Source organism: Lathyrus oleraceus, chromosome 1, assembly GCF_024323335.1.
Source record: "Lathyrus oleraceus cultivar Zhongwan6 chromosome 1, CAAS_Psat_ZW6_1.0, whole genome shotgun sequence".
Lineage (NCBI taxonomy): Eukaryota > Viridiplantae > Streptophyta > Magnoliopsida > Fabales > Fabaceae > Lathyrus > Lathyrus oleraceus.
The window spans coordinates 320,421,709-320,444,779 of record NC_066579.1 but is presented as its reverse complement, the minus strand read 5'-3'; the positions used below and the strand labels follow the sequence as shown (position 1 = coordinate 320,444,779).

The window sequence follows — 23,071 nt, the reverse complement described above, 5'->3', positions numbered from 1 at the left end:
TGGAAGTACCTAAAAGCAGGGTTATGTATAGCTTGGGATAGCTGAGTAGAAGGATCCTGACTCCCTCCACCGGAGATGTCGCTCCAGAACTTTTTCACTTCCTTACCCAGAAAGTATCCCATCGGTGTCTTAGGGATAGCGTCAGGGGTGGTCTGGAAACCCAATAGGTCACCGAACTCCTTCTAACTAAAAGAGTACTAAATTCCAAAGAGCCTGAAAGCAGCATAACCATCCGGTCCAGAGTAAGTGTCATAATCAAATGAACTGAGGAACTCCAATGTCAAGTTCCTGTGGGTGTTGCTCAGGTCGTCGACGAACTCGTCCCAATGGAGCTGGTGACTCAGAAATCGAATGCTTGGCTCGATGCCCAAGGCTTCCATGCAGTTCTGGTCTTGGTAGCGTGTGGGCGCCATAGGGCGCTGGTAAAGAGCTATGTAGCACTCTCTATGGGCATCATCTCTATAAGCTACGTGCATATCGTCGAAGTCCTGCATCCTGTAAAAGTTAGGAAAAGGGATCCTGAAAATACAAACATTTCAAATATTTAGTCTCGGTGAAAATATGATTAAAAATAAAATAAAATAAAAAAAAATAAATGTAAAAAAGTAAAACAAGATAAGAAAACCATGGGTTGCCTCCCAAGCAGTGCTTGTTTAACGTCATTAACTTGACGATCGGAATTTATACACCTGTAGTAGGGATCGATGGATCAATCAGAGTGTGGCTTGAGTAGTTTGTTGGAATGTCTCCTCCTTTGTAGAGCTTCAGTCTTTGTCCATTTACAATGAATGGCCTATAGGTTTCGTTCTTGATTTCTACAGCTCCGGATCTCATAATCTTGGATACTTTGAAAGGGCCAGTCCATCTCGAGCGCAGCTTCCCAGGGAAAAGTCGTAACCTAGAGTTAAACAAGAGAACAGGGTCACCTATATTGAAATCTTTCTTAACTATTATTTTCTTGTGCCAAGCTTTTGTTCTTTCTTTGTATATTTTGGCATTCTCGTAGGCAGATTGCCTGAGTTCTTCTAGTTTGTGAATGTCAAGGATACGCTTTTCACCAGCGGTCAGGTAGTCTAAATTCAAAGTTTTAATGGCCCAATAGGCCTTATGCTCTAATTCGAAAGGTAAGTGATAGGATTTTCCACAGACTAGTTGGTAGGGAGTAGTTCCTACAGGGGTTTTGAAAGCGGTTCTATAGGCCCATAATGCTTCTTGAAGCTTCAGAGACCAGTCTCTTCTAGATATTGAAACAGTTTTTTCTAGGATTTGTTTTATCTCCCTATTGGATACTTCTACTTGGCCACTAGTCTGTGGGTGGTATGGTGTTGCTACTCTATGCCTAACTCCATATTTTCTTAAAAGTTTATCAAATATTCTCGATGTGAAGTGCGATCCTCCATCGCTTATGACTAAACGGGGTGTTCCAAATCGGTGGAATATATAGTTCTTAAATAACTTGATCATCACCCTAGTATCGTTTGTGGGTGCAGCTATAGCTTCAATCCACTTAGACACGTAGTCCACAGCTACTAAGATATACTTGTTTCCTAAGGATGGTGGGAAAGGACCCATGAAATCTATACCCCATACGTCGAAGAGTTCTACTTCTTGAATTTTTCTTAGAGGCATTTCATCACGCCTTGAAATGTTTCCAGTGCGTTGGTATCTATCACATTTGACAATGCAAGCATGGAGATCACGCCACATGGTAGGCCAGAATAGGCCAGCTTGAAGAATCTTGGCGTATGTCTTAGAGGTGCTCGCATGTCCACCATAGGGTGCAGAGTGGCAATGCTCAATTATACTTTTTACCTCCTCTTCTGGAACGCAACGGCGAAAAATGCCATATTTAACCCTTTTGAAGAGGAGCGGTTTGTCCCAGTAAAAGTTTCTCACATCGTTGAAGAACTTCTTCTTGCGGTGGTAGTCAAGATCAGGGGGTACGATATCAGCAGCTAGGTAATTAACAAAGTCTGCATACCATGGTACATTACTTACTGCTAAGGATTTTTTGAAGTGCTTATGTGGGCCTAGGCTATCGTCTTCAATGGTTTCTAGTCTAGCTATGAGTCTATCATATGCAAAATCATCATTTATGGGTACTAAGTCTGGTTTTAGGTGTTCTAGCCTAGAAAGGTGATCGGCTACTACATTTTGAGTGCCTTTTTTTATCTCTTATATCTAAATCAAACTCTTGTAGTAACAGAATCCATTGGAGTAACCTAGGCTTGGCATCTTTTTTACTTAATAGGTAACGAATGGCAGCATGATTAATGTAAACTATAATTTTGGCTCCTACTAGATAAGATCTAAATTTGTCTATAGCGAAAATTACAACGAGTAATTCCTTTTCAGTAGTTGCGTAGTTGAGTTGGGCAACGTCTAGGGTTCTACTGGCATAATAAATTGCATGTAATTTTTTATCTTTCCTTTGTCCTAGAACGACTCCAACGGCATAATCACTAGCGTCGCACATTATCTCAAAAGGTTCTGACCAATCAGGGGGTTTCATAATAGGTGCTGATTCTAATGTTTGTTTAAAAGATTAAATGCTTTATTACATTTTCCATCGAAAATGAATTCAGCATCTTTCATTAAAAGGCTAGTTAAAGGTTTAGTTATTTTGGAGAAGTCCTTAATAAAACGTCGGTAGAATCCAGCGTGTCCAAGAAAAATTCGGACCTCTCTGATGGTTTTGGGTGGTTTTAGGTTCTCTATAACTTCTATCTTAGCTCTATCTATCTATATACCTTTTTCAGAAACTATATGTCCTAAAACAATTCCTTCGGTCACCAGGAAATGACACTTTTCCCAGTTTAGCACGAGGTTCACCTCCACGCATCTCTCTAGGATTTTCTCAAGGTTAGCAAGACAATTATGGAAATCAAATTCGTAAACCGAGAAATCATCCATAAACACTTCCATGATACCATCTAGGTAATCTGCAAAGATTGACATCATTCAGCATTGGAAAGTAGCTAGGGCGTTACAGAGGCCGAATATCATTCGTTTGTAGGCAAAAGTTCCATAAGGGCATGTAAAGGTAGTTTTTTCTTGATCTTCGGGGTGGATAGGTATTTGGAAGAATCCAGAGTATCCATCTAGATAGAAGAAGTAAGAGTGTCTGGCTAGACGCTCCAACATCTGGTCTATAAATAGTAAAGGGAAATGATCCTTCCTGGTTGCTTTATTTAACTTTCTATAATCTATACACATCCGCCATCCTCCTTCTACATGTTCACCTTTATCGTTATGCACGACTGTGATGCCTCCCTTTTTAGGTACTACATGCACAGGGCTCACCCACTTACTATCCTAGATATGATAGATTATACCTGCCTCAAGTAACTTAAGAACTTCTTTTTTAACAACATCGATCATTATAGGGTTTATTCTTCTCTGATGTTCTCTGGAGGGTTTTGAATCTTCTTCGAGCGAAATCCGATGCATGCATACGGATGGGCTTATACCTTTCAGGTCAGAGATATTATATCCTAAGGCTGAGGGATATCTTCGTAAAACATCTAAAAGTTGGCCTGTTTCCTCTTGGCTCAAGGTAGCACTGACTATAACTGGACGGTTTATCTCTTCATCGAGGAACTCATATCTCAGTTTCTTAAGCAGTTCCTTAAGTTCTAAGGTTGGTTTCTTAGGGCATGGAATAAGATCTGGGGTAAGGGATAAACATTCGTAAAGGTTATCATCGATGTAGGGTTTCCTAAAGTCATCATCTTCTAGTATGAGAGTTGATGGCAACTTAATTATTTTTATGATTTCTTCTTGTTCTAATTCCCTAACGCACTCATCAATGATACCTAAGGTATAACATGCGTCTCCCATCACAGGTGCCATAAGAAATTTCGAAAGTATAAATTATATTTTCTCGTCACCTACCTCAAAGGTCGACTTTCCTCTCTTGACATCTATTATGGCTCCTGCAGTTGATAAGAACGGTCTACCTAGAAGGATTGGTATATCATTATCCTCTTTGAGATCCATGACAACAAAATCAGTAGGGATAAATAACCGACCTATCCTAACAGGGACATCTTCTAGAATGCCTATCGGATACTTAACAGATCTATCGGCTAACTGAAGTGACATCTTAGTAGGCTGTAATTCTCCTAAGTTTAACCTCTCACAAACTGCTAGAGGCATTAAGCTCACACTAGCTCCTAAGTCTAGAAAAGCTTTTTCGATGACATGACTTCCCAAAAGACAAGGAATGGAGAAATTTCCAGGATCTTTATCCTTTTTGGCTAACTTATTCTCGGAAATAGAATTGCATTCCAAGGGCTTCGGATCATCGAGTCTACGTTTGTTGGTAAGGATGTCTTTGAGAAACTTTGCATAAGAAGGTATTTGGGTGATGGCTTCTGTGAAAGGGATTTCTACGTGAAGTTTTTCTATAACTTTAATAAATTTCTGATATTGGTTATTAATCTGGGTTTGTTTGAGTCTTTGCGGATATGGTATAGGTGGTTTATAAGGCGGGGGTGGTACGTAAGTTTTATCTTTAGGTTTTTCTCCTTTTTCTTGACCTTCCTGGTTTTCAGATTCCTCTGGTTCCTTTATTTCGTTTGTGGTTTCGGTATATTCCTTAGATGTTTTGGGTTCACTCAATCTTGGGTTTGGTGGCTCATCATAAGCGTTCCCACTTCGTAGGGTAATGGCATTGGCTTGGCCTCTCGGATTCTGTTGAGGTTGTCCAGGGAACTGTCCTCCAAGTGTGGTCTGGGGGGCTTGGTTTAAAGCTACCTAAGATATCTGGGTTTCAAGCATCTTGGTATGAGTAACTATTTGGTCAACCTTGGTTCCTAACTGGGTAATCAGTTCATTAACATGAATGTTCGGGTTCATGAACTCTTTATTTTGTTGGGTTTCAGCAGTGATAAAATTTTCCATAATTTTCTCAAGGCTCGGCTTTGGTGGCACAGGTTGTATAGGTTGATTTGATCTTGGGGCATGGTAACCCGGTTGTCTCGGAGGTGCGTTATTTTGGATAGGGTTATTGTTCTTATAGGAGATGTTCGGGTGATTCCTCCATCGAGGGTTATAAGTATTCGAATATGGGTTCCATTAGGTGTAGTTCACTTGCTCAGAGTGGGTTTCGTTTAATAGACTGCATTCTGCAGATTGGTGCCCTTTGGTTCCATATATCCCACAATCCGACGAAACTGCGGCTGCAGTATTCAAGTTTATGCACGTATGCTTGACCTTGAGGGCTAATGCGTCCATTTTAGCTTGCATCATGTCTATAGAGCTTAGTTCATGTACTCCTCCTTGGACTTCCTTCTTCTCAACTGTCGCTCGTTCGACTCCCCATGATTGATGGTTTTGAGCCATATCTTCAATGAGGGCACTAGCTTCAGGATAAGGTTTGTTCATCAACGCACCGCCTGCGGCAGCATCGATGGTCATCTTAGTGTTATATTGAAGTCCATTATAGAAGGTTTGAATGATTAACCAATTTTCTATACCATGATGTGGGCATGCTCTCAACAGCTCTTTATATCTCACCCAAGCTTCGAACATCGATTCTCCTTGGTTTTGGGTAAATCTAGTTATATGGTTTCGAAGAACGACGGTCTTACTTGGGGGAAAATATCTAGCAAGGAATACTTTTCTAAGGTTATCCCAAGTCGTAATGGAATTGGGTGGAAGGGAATCTAACCATGATAGGGCTTTATCTCTAAGGGAAAAAGGGAATAATCTTAAACGGATTGCCTCAGGAGAAGCTCCATTGGTTTTAAAAGTGTCTGCTAATTGGAGAAAGATTTTTAAATGTTGGTTTGGGTTCTCAGTAGCGAGACCTGCGAATTGTCTCTGTTGCACTAGTTGCAACAGGGATGGTTTAAGTTCGAAATTATTAGCTGGGATGGTTGGGTTTACTATACTAGAACTAGGTTCTTCGTTGGATGGTTGGGCGAAATCTTTAAGAGGTCTTTTGTTTTGATCTTCGGCCATAGCTCTCCTAATTCTATGGAAGAATAAACGTGCGCGAGCGTAACATTCAGGTTCCGCTAGATGGTATACTAAGCTTCCGGTGCTGCGAGTTCTTTGCATTGACCGGCAGGTAATAACCTAAGTCTAAACGATATAACAACAGGGTACGAAATTTGACGAAATTGATCCCCGGCAACGGCGCCAAAAATTTGATGTGTGTTTTTCGCAAGTATACGAACGCGTCAGAGTAATATAAAAGATTGTCGAATCCACAGAGACCAAGTGTCAATCTATCGTTATTTATTGTTATAGTGTTTATCTAAGGTAATCAAAATAGGGTTTTTAAGAGTGTGCAATGAAAGGTAAAGTATTGAATAAAGTTCAATTGATAAAGACATGCTCGAATGTAATTCACATAATCAATTAATAATCCAAGTACTTTCTTATAGAACTACTTATGGGCAGTGTTTCCTACTTTGAAAAGAACCAATTTAACAGGAACTGTCGCTTTCGCGTATTCAGAACCGAGTTGTACTCCCTAATCAAACCCTCTTATTGTCACTTATAAAAAGGCGCGCATTGCGTTAGAGTAGTAAACCTATTTTTAAGAAATATAGTATCTTGACTAAGTTGAAAAGTATTTCAACCTAGATTTCTTAACCAAAAGAGGTTCTTACGAACCAGACTCTAAACTTATAAACGCATCCGAAAATAGTTTTAAAATCACTTTTATTCTTAAGTTAAAAACTCCTAATGAACTAAACAAAGTGCTTTCGCTGTTTTTGAAATAGTTAAAAACAACTAAGTTTAAAAGGACGTTGAACAACTTTCGATCTTACCCAACGGAAATTAAGTGCGGGAAAACTTAAGTTGAAAGTCAAAATAGCCCTTAGGTGTTTCTACGAACAATTGTACGGATTATCGGTTCAATTACGATCCTTACATTCTAACCTTTATAGATTTAGTTAGACATGGTAAAGTAAAGGTGCATTTTAATTTAAATAAAAGTAGTGCGAGTGCAAAAAGTAAATGAAAGTAGTGCGAGTGCGAGAAATAAATAAAAGTAGTGCAAGTGCGAGAAATAAATAAAAGTAGTGCGAGTGCGAGAAATAAATGAAAGTAGTGCGAGTGCGAGAAATAAATAAAAGTAGTGGGAGTGCGAGAAATAAATGAAAGTAGTGCGAGTGCGGAAATTAAATAAAAGTAGTGCGAGTGCGGAAAGTAAATAAAAGTAGTGCGAGTGCGGGAAATAAATAAAAGTAGTGTGAGTGCAAGAAATAAATAAAGTAAAGACAGTGCGGGAAAATAAATAAAGTAAAGACAATGCGGGAAAATAAAGTAGATAAAGGTAAAGCTATAGAAACCTGCTCCAATCGGAGGGTTGAATAAAATATGAAACAAAAATGAAAATGGCGGCAGGATTAACTTCCTTCCAATGTGCTCCAAACTCGATTACAGACTCGATCACAGATTTGATTACATTATTGTGGCAACACTCCAATGCGAAGCGATTACCACTTTTAAAATACTGAAGGATGCCCTTCAGTTTGCTAAGTTTGCAACAAGACTTGATTACATAATTGTGGCAACACTCCAATACTGAAGTGAAACTAAGTTTGTTCTAAGTTTGGATGATTAAACAAATGAAAAAGAGACTGTATTTATAGGCAAGGAAAATAATGGAAATGACAAGGATGCCCTTCAGTTTGAAATTGGGAGGGAAAAGTTTTCATCTTGTGGCACCTGCCACAACCCCACGGCGCCCACCACAAGGGCAAATTGTGGCGCCCAAGTTGAGATAGTGGGGAACGTGGCAGTTGAGGGAAGTTGAGCTGTGACACGTCATGGATGGACCCATGGCGCCAGCCACAGTGGGAGCCACAAGTGCAAAGTGCTGAATTTTAGTCTTTTTAGCTCATTTTCACTCCTTTTCTCGATCGGGGCTTTGATTAGACTGAAAACATGAAAACAAAGAGAGACATAGTAATAACATAACAACATAACAACAAAACCACTAAAATGCATGCGAAATCGGAGTTGAAAGTAGGTGAATTTCAGTGTCATCAAGCGCAGAAGAGAGTGATGCATCCTCAACTCCCCAGAGAGTCTGAAGTTTTGGCCACGATCTTGTAGAGATGTGTATACCTCTATATCAAGAACTAGAATTTGTGTTTTATCAAATATATGGTTGTCATTCCTTATGTGGACTGACCTAAAATCCCTTATAGATTGATAAAAGTTGATATCCTATCTATTCACGAGGAAGTTTATTTTTCCCCAGTGAGCAGAAATTCCCAGCATGAGTAGAAGTCCTCAGCAGGAGTAAGCATGTGTTCCCTGCAAAGCTATCTTTCAAATATCTCCTCATCAATAGTTTCCTAGAGCAGTTGGTGAAGGGTTTGTTCCCCTTTTTCATCCCCAGCATGGCACGTGTTGACATATGATTCGTTCCCGATTCCCTCAGCCAGGACAGTTCCTCCGGAAATGCTTATAGTTATCCCCAGCAGATTGGCTTACAGCTCATCCCCGGTAGGTTTGCTTCTCAGGAGACTATCCCTAGTTGGTCGCCTATAGTCCATCCCTAGTGGAGTTGCCTGATCCTAGCTTGACGTTTGTATCCCCTCTGTGGTCGCCTTTATACCAAGTTCATATGCACACAAAAAGGGCTCCCTAGGAGTACCTAGGACACTTTGGGTGCTAACACCTTCCCTCTGTGTAACCAACCCCCTTACCTGTAATCTCTGACTTTTTATTAGTTTTGATTTGAAAACTTCTTACTTTTTGGGTTTTGTTCATACTTTTTACCTTTTCCCTTGGAAATAATAAAAGCGCGATGGCGACTCTTGTTATTTGATCTCTAGCTTATCCATAGCTTGATGATCATGAATTTACCGCTACAGAAATTAAGTGGCGGCTCTGCTCGGGAGTAGACTACAGTGGGTTTAGCCTACTTTTTGTGTATATAATTGTATGTATTTGATGTTTGTATATATATATATATATATATATATATATATATATATATATATATATATATATATATATATATATATATATATATATATATATATATATATATATATATATATATATATGTGTGTGTGTGTGTGTGTGATATAATCTGCTTGTTATGCTTGGTGATCTCTGAGTGGTGAGATAAGTTCTAACCCGAACTTGAGTGCAATTAAGATAGGAGGATGATATAGTCATGTTCGACTTGTATGGAGTAGTCCTTAACAAGTTGGCTTGAGACCCATCTTCTTAGTGGAGACTCTTTTGGATTTGGAAGTGTCACATAAGTATTTATGGTTAGGCATTACTATCTCTAATTTGGGTCTGAGAAGCTGAGGACCGTAGAACATTTACCCCCTCTTGGCCTATTTAGGACGTAGTGCGGAAACTGTTCAAGTGTAGACTTGATAATAGTTGTTACGCGATACTACACTCAGATGAGTTTCTCTTGAGAATATTATGGGTCGATGAGTCAGTCATCTTAACCTATAATATCCGATAAATGGAATTAGGACTCTGGGAAGTTTTTAGAACATGATCTACATGTTTTATCCTTAGTTCATTCCTTTGGGATGGTTCTTACCCAGACCCCATGCTCGTGACTTGCAACAAACCCTTGATTCTTGGTTGATCCAATCAGGTCTTGTCAATATCAATGGAACTTGGGTGTTGATAAGGTGTAAACCATAATCCATAAAAATGAATGATTGATCTTCACAATGACTTGATTCATCCCTTGACCTTTGTTTGCCTTGTGTGTGATCCCTTATTTGTGATTGTTACATTCATTCATTCATGCACATCATAACATTCATCACACGAAAATTTCAAGGAACTGAGGTATCATTTGCAAATATTTTCAGACCATGGATTGTGGACGAAGGAACACTAAGAAGTACAGCTTCAGATGCCCAGATTTGAAAGAGTTAAGGAAGCTAGCATCTTTTATATTAGATCCCTTGGACTTCAAACAACGTCATGGGAAGCTTCTGTCTATCTTTTCTGCTAATGTGGTTGAAGGACTTCTGAGTGTGCTAGTGCAGTTCTATGATCCTCTCTACCGTTGTTTCACTTTCCCAGATTTTCAGCTTATTCCAACCTTGGAGGAGTATTCTCATCTTTTGGGGATACCTGTTTCTAGTAGAGTTCCTTTTAGTGGATTGGAGGAGATTCCCCGATCTAATCTTATTGTTGAAGCTCTTCACTTGAAGAAGTCCGAGATAGAGGCTCATTGGGTGAAGAAAGGAGGGTTATTTGGGTTGCCATCTGATTTCCTCATCGAGGAAGCTACTTCTTTTGGTCAAGCTGGTAGTGTGGACGCTTTTGAAGCTATCTTTCTGTTGCTCATTTATGGATCATCTTTATTCCCTAACATTGATGGTTTTGTTGATGTTAACGCCATTAGACTTTTCTTGAATGGGAATCTTGTGCCTACTTTGTTGGGTGATGTGTATTTCTCTTTGCATCTAAGGAATTCTAAAGGTGGTGGAACGATTGTCTGTTGGATTCCTCTTCTGTACAAGTGGTTTATTTCGCACTTGCCTCAGACACCTGCTTTTGTGGAGAACAAACAATGTCTAAGGTGGTCGTAGATACTTATGTCTCTCACTAATGATGATATAGTTTTGTATGATCCTTCTTTGAGCAGTTTGAAGATTATTGATAGTTGTGGTGAATTCTCTAATGTTCCTCTTCTAAGACCCCAATTTTGACCCTAAGATCCCTCATGGCATCATAACATTGCATTTGCAAAGCCTCAAGGATCATAAGCATCTTGGTTCCTTTTACCTTTAGATGGGATTTCTTGTGAGTGGTTTGAGATCACTAAGCATACTTGAATTGTATATTATTTCTTTTCTCATTTTATTTGCCAACCAAAAGCACAAAAATATGTCACTAACATCTTTTATTTGTAGCTTGAGCAATCACAAGGTCCAAAGCTTCTGGGATGTCATTGGTGCAAAGATATGGCCAAGAGAAGATGAAGGCAAGCATGGAAATGGTTCCTAAAGCTCTCATCCATCAAATATGCCTCCCTAGCATCTCAATTCATCATTTTGATTAAAGCAAGTAAAAGGGTTTGAAGTTTGTGTCCTAAAGAGCCCTAATTCATATGTGTACCTAGTGTGCCTTCCTCATGAAGCAACCTCAGCCCATGGTCAAATACAATCAACGGAAGTTCTCTAATTCATCATTTCATGCATATTTGAGCTTATTTGAGTGTCCTCAATCATCAATTCATCAAGATATGAGTTGTGGATTTGAGAAGTTGATCAGTCAATTCATCTAATTATTTTGAAATGCACTGACACCTAACTTTTTATGTGTTGGTCAAATGGAGATGATCCCAAAAGGAAAAATGTTCTTAATGACAATATGGACAACTTTCATGTTCATAAAAAATTGATTTGAAGCTTGGAAGGTCATCTCCCATTCCAAGACATTATAGGTCACTTTGACTAAAACCCTAATTTTGGGTCAACTTCCCAAGAACATAACTCATTCATTTTTTATGATTTTGAGGTGGGATCAAATGCATTGGAAAGCTTATTGTGTCTAATTCAAATGTTATGTTGAACAAAGTTTCAAAATCTCAAAATAAATACATATGATAATGCAAAACATTATAGGTTACTTTGGACCAAATGCATTGAAAGGCAAAAAAGTCCAACTTCAAGTGCCCATAACTTCTTCATCAAAACTCCAAATGATGCAACATTTAAGTCCGTCTTGATTGTATTGAAAAGATCTACAACTTTGATGTTTGAGGGTTTTTCATTTAAGGCTTGCATCATCAAAACATAAGGGCTTGAATTTGGTCTAATTTGATAAAATTCTCAAAGGCATGTTTTACACTATGAACTTCATGGCCTGTTTTCATAAATTTCCACACTTTAAATGAGTTGTTGCTCAACATAACATTTGTTCCTTATGTGAATACCTTTCCAACCATTACCCACATGCTTATGTTTGGATTTTCTAATTGACATTTTCGAAGAGACGAAGTTTTAGGCACAATTATGGAATTCATGTTGAAACTTCATACACAAGCCATTGCCTTGCAAACTACACGTCCATTCCAAGTTGTTTGGTCATCAGCATGCAAATACAATTGAGTTTGGGCCTTCCACATGATCACACAAGCCCATGCAAGGAAAATCCACTTGCCATGCACACGAGAAAACTCACTTGTTCAGCCAATTCCAGCTATAAATACATGTGTTATGCTTCATCATAAACTAACCTAAAGGCGCCTAAAGCTCTGCAAAAATCAATTCCCACCCCTACCAAAGGAACTAAGTTCATATTTCTTCAAAATTTCAGATCTGAAATTCAATTGAATTTGGTTGAATCTTCAGATCTAAAGTTCCTAAACCTTCATCATCTAGTACATTGATTTCTGTTTGGCAGAAGGAAGCAAGGAAAGTGACTCAAAGCTTCACAATTCAAAGGTGTTCATCAACTGGTTTTTTCTTCGAAACTCCTTATTCTTTGATCTGTTGGCCTTGAGATTGTGTTGTCTGAAGTCCTCTCTATAGAGGCATCATTGTTGTATGCTCAATTTTCAAAATCAAGCAAGTTCATGATGAACACCATCAAGCTTCCATCTCTGATTTCTCTCTTAATAGGAATCTAGAGTGGAAGTGAGTGGTATAGGAGTGATGTACATCACTTCCTCTTTCGATTGATGCCTAGATCGTCCATTTTGGTGAGCATTTAAACCTCTGTGTTTTTTTTGCCCTCGCCGGAGCTCACCGGAGAAGACGGTGGCGCTGGCCACCGTCTCTTTTCCAGATCAAATCTGGACCATTGGATGTGTTTCCCATATCTAATCATAGCCTTCCATTCTTATGACTTTCAATAATGCATTGTATTTCGCCTTTGACTCTGGATCACCATGAGCGTGCACATGTGGAGTGTTTGATCAGCCACGTCAATTAATGAGGCTTGATCAGACGCCTCTCCTTTTTTTTGATTTTCTTAATTTCCATTTTATTTCTTTTATTTCATTTAACTTCAAAAATTCATAACTCCCTCATTTTTTATCCAAAAAATATGGGACCAATTGCATTATTTCTCTTTTTAATTCTAGTTTCTAAAAATGATTTTTAATATTTTTTATTTCATCATTTGATATTTTTTGTGATTTTTCTCTTTTCTGGTTATTTTTAATTCATTTTAAATAGTTTTTGATATTCAAAAAATACAAAAATATTTTCTCAACCTATTTGAATGATGATGGATCTATGAAAAATATTCTCATCAATTTTTTAATTGATTTAAGATTTATATGAGATTTTAATTCAATTAGGTTATTTTTATTCATTTTTAATTGATTAAAAATAGTTTCTGACTTTTAAAAATGCTGAAATTTTTTGTCAAACTTTGTTTGACCTTGTTGGAATTGGGATAAATCACTTGGACTTTTCAAAGTTGATTTGAAGTGATTTTGAAGTTTGACCTTTCTTTAATATTTTAATTCAAGTTTATTTTGAATATTAAAAATGCCTATAATATTTTGTTCATTTCTTGACTTCCAATCTTCATCTCACTTCTGTTTTTGATTGTTTGACCATGATCCTCAATGTCATTGGTCAACACTTGTTAATTGGTACATTCTATTTCATTTAATGCTCTTTATTCTCTTCATTTCCATTTCCATTATCCATCTCCTTCTTCTTCTTCTTCTTCTTTTCTTTTGATCAATGAGTTAAAGGTTGGTAAGTTAGTATTGATTATGAAGGTTTAATCTTCCTCAATCCAAATCTAATTCATCTTGATCAAATGATCTAGTGAATGGCTTTGTATTAAGGATAGATTGCTTGCTTAATCATACAAAAGACTTAAACCAATACAAGATCATTTCTCTTCTTTTTTTGGCATGGCAAGTTGTTGGAACTTGGTTCACTAATCAAGACTTCTAACTTGTGTTGTTGCCTACATTATTATTGACCGGCCTCAGATAGTTGTGACTTCTACATAAGTCCAATTATGATTGCTTAACATGGCGCTAAATTTGCCTTATGACACACTAACTACTAACTATTAACCATTAACATTTACTTTTGCACTTTACTTTTATGCAATTTACTACTCTTGTACATATTATTCATTTGCTTTTTTCTTTGCTCACTTGAGCACATGTTTATGTTAATGCAATTTGCCTTTTGCTCACTTGAGCACATAATTGTGTATATATCATTTGTGCTTGTGTTTTGTTTGATTGTTGTTAACCACAATACAAAGAAATGGACAAATGGACTTAGACTTTAGGATTTCCCCTATGAAAATTTCGAGTCAAAGAGCAACTAGGAATTGGGCCTTTAGAGTGCTATAAAAGTCAAAGAGCAACTAGGCATTAGGCCTTTAGAATGCTTAATGTTGAAAGATGACCATGAAAGGACCAATTTCTAAACTCTTCTTGTCCATTCCTTTTTGTTTGCTAGACCCTTTTAATGTGTGTGTTCTTGTGCTAGGGATTCCAACTTGATTCAAATTGAGGAACCTTTACCATGAGCTTCTACGAGGGAGGGATCTAAAATACCTTAAGGAGCTTTCCAAGAGTTCATTTGATTGTTGATTGCTTGAGTTTATGCTTATGTGATTGCTTATTCCAAAGGATGGGAGCTACTTGGATCATCAATATGATCTTAAGAGAGGAACTCCATTTGTGGTTTTACTTCTTATTCCTTAACTCTTGCATGCTTAGGACTTTAGCCATTCTTCTTCCTCTCTCCACTCTAACCCAAGCCAAAACTTTTTGTGCAAACATTTAACACTTGTTTTCAAACATTAGAAACCTAAGCCTTATGCTTTTGATCTCAATTTTTTTTTTAAGATGGTACAAGGCAATGGGTTTATCCATCCAAACAAAAAATGTAAATAAACTTGTATATTCTCTTCTCATCTCTTCAATCATTGTTTGCACAAATAAATTTTCACAAAATACCAACCTTACAACAAATATGAAAAGGGCTCCCTAGGAGTACCTAGGATGTTTTGGGTGCTTAAAACCTTCCCATTGTATAACCAACCCCGTTACCCAGATCTCTGACATTTTTACTAGTTTTTTATTTGATAAAACTTTTAGGTTTTTGTTCGCTTTCTAACCATTCCTTTGGATAAATAGAAGTGCGGTGGCGACTCGACTTGTATGGTTTACCTTGGATTTAGTCAATATCTCTAATGGTAACGAATACCCCGCTACAGAAAAGTGGCGACTCTGCTGGGGATAAATATTTGCCCAGTGGGTTGTGCCTACTTTTCATATTTTGTTGTATTGTGTTGTATATTGTTTTGTGACATATTTTTGTGCAATTTGGGATTACTGTATTGTATGTAATGATTGAATTGCTTGAATATTAACTCCTTGTATGCTTGGTGATCTTTGTGAGATGAGTTCTATACCCGGACTCGGGTGCACTTAGGATAGGAGAATGGCGTAGTCTTGTTGACTCGTGTGGAGTTATTCCTTAGCAAGTTGACTTGCAAGCCCATTCACTTGGTGGAGGTCATGTTGGGATCAATAATGTCACACAAGTAGTTGTGGTTAGACATTACTCTTTCCAATATAGACCTTAGAAGCCAAGGACCTTAGTTTACCAAGCCCCTCTTGGCCTATTCTTAGGATGTAGTGTGAAGGTCGTTCAAGTGTTAGATTTGATACGATTGTTACGCGATACTACACTCATAAGAGTCTTTCTTGAGAATATTTTTGGAATACGAGTAGTCGTTTCTCCGATAATATCCTAAAGATGGGATGATGACTATGGGAACCTCTTGTAGAACATGTTTGGCAGGTTAAACCCTAGTACACTCCCTTTGGGTGGTTCTTAAACCGAGACTCCATGCTCGTGACTTGCAACAAACCCTTGATTCATGGTTGATCAGTTCATGTATCCTTAATATCAATGGAACTTGGGTGTGGATAAGGTGTAAACCATAATCCACCAAAATGGATGATTGATATTAAGGATAATATGGTCCATCCCATGACCTTTGTTTGGTGTGCTTTGCTTGATCCTTGAGTGTGATTGTTGCAATCATGCATTCATGCATCCATTTGCATTCATATCATCAAAATAATAAGAAAATCTTCAAGGAAATTAAGAGGTTCATTTGCAAATTTTTAGACATGGAAAGACAAAGAAGAAATACAAAGAAGTACAGCTTCAAACAACCAAACTTAAAAGAACTAAGGAATTTGACATCCTATGTATTAGATCCTTTGGGTTTCAAGGCTCGTTTTGGGAAGCTTCTTCCTCTTCTGACTACTCAGTGTAGCGGTGTATTCGTCACTTTATGATTTATTGATTAAACCAAAAGCAAAGCATACAAAGAATCGAGTCGCCACCGCACTTTTATTTATCCAAAGGAATGGCTAAAAAGCGAACAAAAGCCTAAGAAGTTTTACACATAGAAAACTAATGAAAAGATCAGAGAATCTGGGTAAGGGGTTAATTACGCAATGGGAAGGTGTTAGGCACCCAAAACGTCCTAGGTACTCCTAGGGAGCCCTTTTCACACTTGTTGTACGAAATGTTATTTGTTTATGAAATATTTATTGTGCAAACATGGATTGAAGGGATGAGAAAAGAATATACAAGTTATTATTTTTGTGTTTGAACGGATGAACCCGTTGCCTACGTACCTTCCATGAAAGGTAAGGATCAAAACGCCGTAGTTCGGCTAAAAGATTTCCAAAATATGAGTGGGTTCATTTTAAAACAAAAGCCCTAAGGTCTTACGTTATCCACGGGAGAAAACTCAACCTTATACATACAACAAGTCCACCATGTGAGAAAAGCTTCAACTTGCTAGTGAGGGGTTAACCCTATAATAAGAAAGGAAGTCTTACAATTCAATCACTAAGGACAAAAAGGTGAGATTAACATAAACCAACTAGGATAAATCAAACCTATGGCTAATGTATGAAAACTTATCAAGAATGGACAAAGCCACAAAACAATTGAATGAGTTGGATTAACCAATTAAGATTTATTCACAAAAGATGGTCAAGGTATGATTAGAATTCAATTCAAAGAAGTATTATGAAATGGAGTTTTGAAAAATCAAAGGCCTAAAGCCTAGGTTTCTAATTTGAAAAGAGATGAGAATGTTTGCACAATATTTTTGGTTTTGGGTTAACATGCAAATGGAGGTTTAAAGAAATAAAAGGATGGGAGGGTGAGGAAGTAAAACTTCTTAGAGGTTCACCTCTTGAAATCATATGTAGATGATTCAAGTGATTCCTTTGGAATAGGCAACAAGCAAATAAGCAAAACGAATGGATACCGGATGCCAATCAATGGACTTACACCAATCTCACAAACAAAGATGGATACCGGATACCAATCAATGGATTTACACCAATCTCCTAAAACAAACATGGATATCAGATGCCAATAAATGGACTTATACCAATCTCCCAAACAAAGACGGATACCGGATACCAATAAATGGATTTACACCAATCTCCTAAAACAAAACATGGATACCAGATGCCAATCAATGGACTTATACTAGTCTCACAAAACAAAATAACAAGGATACCAGATGCCAATCAATGGACTTATACTAGTCTCCTACCACATCATAGGATACAACTGCCAATCAATGGTCTTATGCTTGTCTCCTCCATGGACAAAGTAAAATGCTATAAAGAAAAGTTTATGGAATGATATACAAATGATGATGATAAATGCACAAAGGCACACTCAAGAAAATATGCACAGATGAATCAAACAATCAGACCAACAAGTCAGTTAGCACACACTATATACAAGCAATTAGGCTCAAACAAGGTTAGACTTTAAAGTCAACTGGAATGGGGTATGTTGTGCTCTTAACCCTAACATTAAGAGTTAGGGTGAAGCAGATGAAAAGGAGATGAGGGGTGTGCCTCATAGCTCTTATCCCTGGCCTGGGAGAGCTTTGAATAATGGAAAGTGTGGGAGTTCAGAAAGTTGGAACTCTTCTCCACAAGTAGACTCTATAAGATCTTGGGTTAATATCCATAATGCATCAACATGTTATGTGAGCAAAGGGATGACACATTGAATAGTAGGAGATGGATTACACATCTCTTTTATCTACCAATTGCCTCATAAGAGGACTTTTCCTGCTTGGCACAAAAGATAAACAATCACAAGTATTGCCTCTTAAGGAGGACTTCAGACAGGTGCCTGTCCACATAACAGGACAGGTCTTCCAGACTACATGAAGAAGAGAGGTTATACCTAAGTGGTTAAGCAACCAAGAAAAAGCAATTTCAAAGTGAACTTAAGCAACTAATGTACCTGTGGAAACATCAAACAAATCAGTACAACTATACAGACAAACAACCAACAGTTAATATCAGACAAACAGATAAGGTTCACAATGTGCAAGCCAAAGGTCAAACTGAAATGAGTCAACATCAACCTACAAAACACACAAGGATTAGTAATCTAAGGCAAACACCAATGCTCAAATGATGGAGCATCAACAACTATGGAACTTGGATGTTCAACCTGAAACCAAAGCTCAAACATAAGCAACCAACCACTAGGTCAAAGCCTAGGGTCAAAGATGGAGAAAAAATTTGAAACAGAAGCTGAAAATTAACATGAATCAACTTCAAACACATCTTAAAACAATCCAAAAGGTCTCACATCAATATCCTATACCAAAAGTATTTCATGATCAATTGAAGTTCAAAGCAATTTAAAAGCTCAAATGTGACCAACCAGAATGAAAAATCTCAATTAATGCAGAAATCAATCAAATAATTCCAAGAAAATTCATGTTCATTCACAACATCCATAATATGCATCATGCAAAAAATCAGAACAATTGGAATTCATTTGGCAAGGAAAACACATCACATAAGATGAACAAGCAAAGGTGTGACACAAATTGTCACACCTACCTTAACATGATCATAAACAGCAATGACACATGATAAAAATACCAAATCAACTCCATAATTTCAAGCCAAGAGTCTAGTTTCAACATGTAAAATTTCAGATTCATTGGATAAAAGCTCAGCATTTCACAAATGATATGGCAAGGCAAGGTACAAAATGCATACATGTTGACAAACCCTAGCACAAAATATTTTCCAGCCAAGCACAATTTATGGAAAAATGATCAAAAAATAATAGACAGAAAATGTGACACAATGCAAAAAAACCTCATAATTTTTGGAGCATATTTCAATTTGTTTTGATTTTTTGAAGATTGAAATAAAATGAAATGAATTTGTAACAATTAAAATGGATTAAATGAATTATTTATTTGAATTTTTAAAATGGCGCCAGGAACAGCGCAAAACGCTGTCGTTCCATTAATGTGGTGGCAAGCATTGGCGTGGTCAACATAAACAGACCAATCAGAAACGCGCATGGAGCTCCTCATGCACCAATCACGTGCAAGCCCTAGCATGAACATAAGAGAACACTATTTCGTGGCCAATGAGAATTAAAACCGTTCTCTAAAATCCTGCACTTCATCTTCATCGTGAAACAGAGGAACAGTACTCGTGTTCATCAATTCAAGAACAATTTTTCCAGATTTCAAAAATGATCATATCAGCATGCAACACATACATCATAGATCACGAATCAAGGCATGGCTAAGCATAATTCATCAAGACAAGATCAAATCGAAGCACTCATCAATCATGCACAAAACTTTAAATCGACCTAACTAACTCAATTTTGCATGGAATTCAATGGTTTAAAGCTCAGATTAACCAGCATCACAAGATCTACAACAATAGCATGATAATTTTGAGAAATAAAGAGATCGATTTTGTGACCTCTTGAAGTGCAGAAGTGGAATTCGATGGATTCAAGCCTTGTGATGCTCAACATATCTTCCACTGTGCTTGTACAAGTGATTGGAAGAGAAAACTCAGCTCAATTGCGCACGATCTTGCCAGAATTTGGATTTGCCATGGATGCTTCAAGGCTTCAAGAATGCTTCAACCTTGCACGAATTGTTATGGATCTTCCTTCAAACTTGCAAAAAGATGCTTCCAGATGATGGATTGATCAAGAAAAGTGGATTGTGTTTGAATAATTTGAAAGAAAATTTGAGAGAAAAAGTTTGAGAAAATTTTTAGATCTGAAAATTGTGATTGTTGTTAGCTGAAAACAGTTAGGTTTAGGCTTATATATGCAATGCTAATCCAGTTCTTAATCATGTTTAAACCAATGCAAATGTAATTAACAAAAATGAGGTGTTTGTGCAATTTAGCATTTTCACTCTTATGCATGGTGTGCATGTGAATAGTGCACAAATTTGTGTTTAATTTCACTTAAAATCCATTTTGGAGCTATTGGCAATGATAGAATGTTCAAATAATGCACCAATTTTAAACTTTAAAATTTCCCTCCAAAAATCAAGTGAAATGTCAAATGCTCATGTGATGATAATTGGTGTAATGCAATGCATGTTTTGGAAAGTAGAGGTTAAAATGAGAATTTAGCAAAAAGAACCACTTGAATTGGAGTTTTGGTTGAGAAGTTATGCACATTTGAATCTTCAAGTACACTTTGCCATGTTTTGACCATATCTCCTTAACCACACATGAGAAATTGATGATCTTGGACTTTTTGGAAATGGGAGAGAAAGATATACAACTTTCATGTTCAACAAAATTTCATTTGAAGCTTTCTTGATGGTGTAATTTGAAGTTGAAGTTGGGTTAAAACCTTTCCATTTTTGGCAAGTTTGAATTATAGGTCACTTTCTATTTTTGGAAAGTTTTGACCTGACTTTATTTTCTTCAATGTTGATGTTTGAAATGTCAAATGAGACTTGTTTGAACATGAATGAAGGATTTCTAATCACTTCCCACCTCCAAATCCACAGTTGACTTGGCAGTTGACTTTCTAGGCCTTTAGTTGACCTGACAATGTTCTGATGAAATTCAAGCCTCTACCACTTGGGATTTTGCTTCAAAGTGATATCATAGCTCATATGAACTCTTGATAATGATCATGGGGTCCAAATTCTCAAGAATGGCCACCATCTATTGCTCAATGAATGCCTTTAACTGCTTTGATTGTTGATTACTTCATCTGCAAGACAAAGGTTAGATGACATATTTTTGTACTTTTTGGTTAGTGATAAAAGGAAAAGCAATGATATACAAATGCAAAACATGCTTGGTGATCAAGAACCACTCTCAGAAAGATGACCCACCAACAAGGAAGCAAGCAAGGTGCACAATGATCCTTGAGGCAATGTGATGATATGATATGATGCCATGAGGGATCTTAGGGACAAAATTGGGGTCTTACACTCAGGTGGATGAAGGGTTGATGAGTGTATTGGTGAAGTTTTATGATCCTTTGTACCGTTGCTTCACATTTCCGGAATTTCAACTTTTGCCCACGCTTGAGGAGTATGCCTATCTTGTGGGTATACCTATCCTAGACCAGTTGTCGTTCAGTGGCTTGGAGAGTATTCCTACTTCTCGAGAGATAGTTGACATGTTGCATATAGATGAATCTCTGGTTGGTGCTCATATGACTACCAAAGGTGGAATTCAAGGTCTCCCTTCTGAGTTCCTCATTGCTCAAGCTACTGTGTATGGGAAGGCCATGAGTGAGGACGCCTTTGAGGCCATATTTGTACTTCTCATCTATGGGTTAGGGTTGTTCCCCAACATCGACAAGTTTGTGGATGTGAACGCTATTAGAATTTTCTCCACTCTTAATCCCATTCCGACTCTGTTGGGTGACACTTATTTTTCTTTGCATATGAGGAATGCAAAGGGTGGTGGTGTCATTGTGTGCTATTTGCCTCTGTTGTATAAGTGGTTTGTTTCTCACTTACCCCAGACGGTCGCCTTCAAGGAGAACAAGGGATGTCTATGGTGGTCCACGAGACTTATGTCTCTCACTAATGATGATATCTCTTGGTACAATCGTGTGTATGATGGTGTGCAGATTATCGACTCTTGTGGTGAATTCTCCAATGTGCCTCTTCTTGGTACATGTGGTGGGATTAGCTACAACCCCGTTTTGGCATGTCATCAGCTTGGGTTCCCCCTAAAAGATAAACCCAATAACATTCTGTTAGAGGGTGTGTTCTTCCAGGAGGGTAAAGATCCCCAAGGCTTGAAGAACAGGATGGTCCGTGCTTGGCGCAAGATTCATAGGAAAGGAAGGAAGGAGTTGGGTCCTAAGAATTGTGTCGCTTTGGAGACTTACACGGCTTGGGTTAGGAAAAGAGCTTCTGAGTACCTCATGCCGTATGAATATCCGAGACCTACACCTTTGGTAGAGGATGGGTCGTCAACCCTCTCTGACCAAGGAGTAGAGGAGTTGAGAGACGAAGACCGTCCACGTGCTTGGATCCGTGAACGAGAAGAGTTGCTTCAGCAGATCAAGGAGAAGGATGCTCTGATAGAGTTCCTCGAACATCAGGTCATTGATGATCCTAATGATGCATGGACTTCTCTACTTCCTCGGTCTTCTAGGATCTGGAAGAGGAAGTATGATCGACTCGCCAAGGAGAAGGCAGATATGGAGGCAGCCTATGAAGAGGAGGTGAAGAGGCTTCGTGCATCTTATCTTCCCGTATCCCGAGCTTTAGATGATTGTTTTTAGGGATCCATAGGATGATCATTTTCCTTTTCTCTTGTATTGTATTTGGTTACCAATGATGTACTTCTTTGGTGTAAAAAAGGATACTTTCCAGATATTATTGATAAGATGTTTCCATATGTGATAAAAATGTAATATTTCCCAAAATATGCAAATAGAACTCTAAAGTTCCTCTGAAATAAAAACAAATCATATGCAGGAGCATTGCATGCATCATGTCCATAAGCAGGTTTTGCTCCAGGCTTCTTGTCCTTTGGTCTAACTCTGTGTTCTTCATTTATTCCAAAGACAAGTTGACTCACCGGTACTACACCAGAGCCAACACTTAGAGACTTATGGATCATTTGGAACAAGGGAACTGCGAGCTGAAGGAGGAAGTAGCCAGAATGACTGCCCTGATGGAGTCATTCGTGGCCGCCCAGAGCCAGTCTTCTCCAACACCTGCAACTCTAATCACACTAAAATTTATGTATTTTTCGACTCCGATTTTGCATGCATTCTAGTTATTTTAT

General features: G+C 37.9%; 1 non-coding gene across 1 annotated transcript; it reads left to right on the top strand.

Moving 5' to 3' along the window:
• The first annotated feature begins 5,476 nt into the window (after nucleotides 1–5,476).
• Nucleotides 5,477–5,583, top strand: LOC127116620 (small nucleolar RNA R71). Its single transcript, XR_007801432.1, has one exon. It is a non-coding gene; the product is annotated as a small nucleolar RNA R71 (small nucleolar RNA).
• The last annotated feature ends 17,488 nt before the right edge of the window (nucleotides 5,584–23,071 follow it).